Source organism: Danio rerio, chromosome 7 (assembly GCF_049306965.1).
Source record: "Danio rerio strain Tuebingen ecotype United States chromosome 7, GRCz12tu, whole genome shotgun sequence".
In the NCBI taxonomy this organism is placed as follows: Eukaryota; Metazoa; Chordata; class Actinopteri; order Cypriniformes; family Danionidae; genus Danio; species Danio rerio.
The window spans coordinates 3,039,193-3,043,889 of record NC_133182.1 but is presented as its reverse complement, the minus strand read 5'-3'; the positions used below and the strand labels follow the sequence as shown (position 1 = coordinate 3,043,889).

Below are 4,697 nucleotides of genomic sequence, written 5' to 3'. Positions count from 1 at the left end.
AATAAATACTGGGTTTTAAGTATGAATAGGGTTTCATTGAGTTTTAAATGTGATTTATGTGATGATATTGAATGCATTTTTGTTGCCGGTTTTTTGTGTGTGATACATGTGATGTAAACCATTGGCGGTTCTAGTGGGGGGCAGGTGCCCCTGTGTCAACAAGCATGGCCCCCCTCTGGCCACACGCTAAATTTGGATGCATATTTTTGTCACAGGGATGCGAGATCAGCTATCAAGTAGCAGACTGGAGATATGACTGAGACCTCTCCCGCATGCTTACGGTGTCTCTGCTTTTGGTTAACTTTTTTTTTTTTACATCAGTGACCCACATTTGTCAGAAATTAACGCCAAATTGACACAGGTAATAGAAAAATTTAACTTCAGTCATGTTCATGTTGTGAAAAACTATCAAAATGTCCACTGTTGATGATATTAGACTTTTGTTTCCAATAGCAATTTAAAAACGTTTAATATAGGACTTCATCGGCTATGCATAGGCTGTTATTAATCTGATTTTGAGTGTACATCATTTTACATTAGGAAATACAGTCTTGAATTTACAGTCGGCAAGTACTGGAAAACAGATGTAACATATTGATCAAATGTAGTTTTCAGTCACGGTCATGTGTCATATTCAACTCGTTTAGTTTTGCCTTTATTCATTTTTGTTTTCAGTCGTGACATAAAACACGAGTCTTCAACACATGATTTATTACAACACATTCTTAAACATGATAGTTTAACTAATTTCTAATAACTACTTTTGTCTTTCTCATGGTGACAGTGAGTGCATAATATTTTACTAGTTATTTTGCAAGATAGTTCAGATTAAATGAAGTATTCAGATTAAAGAGTAATTAACTAGGTCATGTTAACTAGGAAAGTTAGAATAACTAAAGTTATTGTATAACTGGTTTGCTTTGAGACAATCAAAAATATAACTATTTCTTGAGGCTAATAATCATACGGACCTTAAAATTGTTTTTAAAAAAATTAAAAACTGCTTTTATTCAAGACAAACTATAAGAAATAAGACTTATGACTCAAGAAGAATTAGTTTTGTTTTATAGGAAATACTGTGAAAATCTCCTTGGTTTGTTAAAGATGACTTGGGAAACCACAGCCACATCACCCTGCAGCCCAAGACCAGTCACTCACTGAAGCTAAGCAGGGCTGAGCCTGGTCAGTACCTGGATGGGAGACCACTAGGGAACACTAGGTTGCTGTTGGAAGTGGTGTTAGTGAGGCCAGCAGGGGGCGCTCAACCTGTGGTCAGTGTGAGTCCTAATGCCCCAGTAAAAGTGAAGGGGACACTACATTGTCAGTGGGCGCCGTCTTTCGGATGAGACGTTACACTGAGGTCCTGACTCTCTGTGGTCATTAAAAATGCCATGGCACTTCTCCTGGCCAAAGTCCCTCTATCTGCCTTTACGATCATGGCCTCCCAATCATCCTCGTCCATCACCAAATTGGCTCTATAACTGTCTCTCCACTCCACCAATAGCTGGTGTGTGGTGAGCGCACTGGGGCCGTGTTCCTGTGGCTGCTGTCGCATCATCCAAGTGGATGCTGCACACTGTTGGTGGTGTGGAGAGAGCCCCCCTCAAGATTGTAAAGCGCTTTGGGTGTATGGCCATACACAATAAATGCGCTATATAAATACAAATCACATTACATTACAAACATTGTTTTAAATTAATGGCAGGGAAAAAATAAACTTCGACTGGATCTGTTAAAGTTTACAGGTGTAAAACTGTGCCTTGATGTACTTGGATGTTAAAAATGTGTTAACGTACTACAATACAAAATTACTTGTCAAGTAAATTAGCATAGAAGATAATTTCGAGTTCAAGTCATTTATTTGGCTCGTTTATGAAGACTGCAGAGTGATGCATGAAAAAATTACTTTGAATAACTAAGTAGTTTGTGATGTATGTTAAAATGTGCCCCCTAAAAGTACAAGTTGCCCCTGCCTGGCCCCCCAGTCACTCTGGTCTAGAACCACCACTGATGTGAACGCTGATGTAGTTGTGTGCTAAAGCCAAAGATAAATTTCCACTAGCAGACAATAAAGACAGTAAAGCTAATTTAAAAAACAAAAAGTACCATGGTAAACAATATAGGCCCTCCGCAGCTCCATGCTCCAGGCCCTCCGCAGCTCCACGCTCCGGGTCTTCTGCAGCTCCACGCCCCAGGTACGCCCCAGCTGCATGGTCCTGGCCCTCCATCCCTCCTCCTGTTCCGCCTCCGATTCACCTCCCGCCTGAACAGTATCAGGAATGTCTGGAAGCCACTCCTTAGAGGGGGGGCTCTGTCATGTTCACCAGCGAACAACCACCAGATGTCGCAGGTAAACACTCACACACAAACATTCACACTCATTGAACTACATATCTGCCATGTTATGGACTACAACACCCAGTCATGCCACACACACACAACCAGTTTCAGATCCATACTTACAATAGGGAGCATGTCACAAGTTATCACTGAACTAATGTGCGAATATAAAAATAACTTTACCTCAATATATTAGAGTTTGTTACAACTAACCCAGACTATTGGGGTGACATTTCACTCCTCCTGTTTGAATCTTAACTGCATTTTCTGTAACGTTTAAGATAATATTCATGTCATTTAATAGCAGCCAGACACCAGTAAATAGTCCAAATCAGATTTTTAAAACACTGGCTTAAAATATCTTAAAGATATAGAGAGAAAAGTATAAAAAAAAGGTTAAAACTAACATATCCCCCGGTCTGTTTATGACTATAGGCTAGTTAATTAGTTTACTGCTAATATGCTAGTAGTGTATTCACCATAGAAACTATAAAACTTCCACAACAAATTAATTCTGGTACTTTACTATGGAATAGTTCAAAACACTTTAGTATGTACTGCAAATTACTATAGTATTTTTTTTTTTTTTTCAGATGTGGACAGACTTAAGAAGCTGTATCTTCTGCCGGTCTGTCTGTCAGTGATAACCACTGCCTCCTCGATTTCTCCAAACACCTCGAAGTGTCGAGCGAGTTGATGTGTCGGGCGACAAAACTCAACATGCCATATGGTTTTGGAGACTTGCACGCGGACACAGGCCACGCCTACAGTTTGTATACTCCGCCCACATTCCGTCTTAACCATGCCCGCAACACGTTTATCCCACATACGATCCAGCCCACAGTCCATATGCCACACCCATGTCATAATAGCTACGCCCACAACTCCCACACTCACATCAATACATCAGTACAGCATCCTTTTTTTCACAGTGAACAACAATAATACTTTTACATTACTGTGAAAGTTGGGTTTAGAGTTTGGGGTGGGGGTAGACGTTAATGAAATAAAATTAATGGGTGATTTATAAATAATACTCAGTATAATGACTGTTTTAACATTACTGTGATGGTTGGGTTTAGACTTTGGGTGGGAAGGGATGTTCATAAAATACAATTTCAAGAGTTCACACTTAGATATTGCTTGACAACTGTAAGCAGGTTTGGCATGCTGTCCCGGGAGAGAACCCTGAGCTCGGAGATAGTTGAGCCCAGGGCTCCCGCCAGGTCCATAGAGCATGTAAGGGGAGTACGAGATCAGGTGGTTCTCGAGAGCTCCCCTTTTTTTGTTAAGGAGAAAAAGAGGAGAAAGGGGGTGGATGGGGGGTTTCTTCGAAAAACGAAGATAAGGGAGTAATGTCTAGCTAGGCTAATTATAGTGAGTTAGGATAGATCTGATTGGCTAACTAATGAGTGTAGATAGGTGGCCAGCTGCAATCAATTATATCACGTGCTCCTCTCGAAATTAGTTAAAAAACTTCACTTCAAGAGTTCACACTTAGATATTGCTTGACAACTCTAAGCAGGTTTGGCATGCTGTCCCGGGAGAGAACCCTGAGCTCGGAGATAGTTAAGCCCAGGGCTCCCGCCAGGTCCATAGAGCATGTGAGGGAAGTATGAGATCAGGTGGTTCTCGAGAGCTCCCCAAATGCATGAAGCTCGGGACAGCAGCCATGTATTCGAAGAAACTCCCCAAAAGGCTTGAAACGCTATATCCGGCTGCTGGATATAGTTATTAGAAAAAGAAAAGGTAAAGGGGCTCCTTTGGAGCAAAGGGTGAAACAGGTTCCTGCGGGAACCCGAGCAGAGTTGGCGTGGGCTGTGAATACTCCTGCGGGAGTAGAGACTCGGGGAGACCCCTGCGGGGGTCAGAGCCATGGGGTGGGCGGGAATCCTGCTGGAGTCATTATAAGGGAAGGGGAAGGAAGGACTGTGGCTGGAGAGGGGGGTGAAGGGGGGCAGGGGGGGCAGGGACTCCGAACGAGTAATTTGCTCGAGAAACACTCCTTGCGGAGATAGAGCTGGAAGGTGGCAGCACTATATATAATTATATATTTATATGAAACATATAGATATATAAATATATAATGAGGTAATCTAGGGCGTTGGAGGGGCGTTTTTTACTGACTCTTGCGAGAGTCGAAGCTCTTGGCTCTCCTGCGGGAGAGAGAGCTGTATGTGCCGTCTCCAGCTGGAGTCGGGAAAAGGAAGGGTCGGTGAAGCCCCAGCTGGAGGGTGAATGGCAGTTGGTCGATGACCCCTGTGGTTGTCCGGTGCTCGGGATCAACTCCACGGGAGTTGGAGCTTGAGGGTGACAGCACTATATATAAATATATATTTATATGCGTAGGTGCATAT

The 4,697-nt window shown here is 42.5% G+C and overlaps 1 long non-coding RNA gene across 1 annotated transcript; it reads left to right on the top strand.

The window, feature by feature from the left end:
- Nucleotides 1–241: 241 nt before the first annotated feature.
- On the top strand, nt 242–4,078 carry LOC141375256 (uncharacterized). Its single transcript, XR_012382984.1, has 3 exons — nt 242–361; nt 2,135–2,350; nt 2,934–4,078. It is a non-coding gene; the product is annotated as an uncharacterized lncRNA (long non-coding RNA).
- The last annotated feature ends 619 nt before the right edge of the window (nt 4,079–4,697 follow it).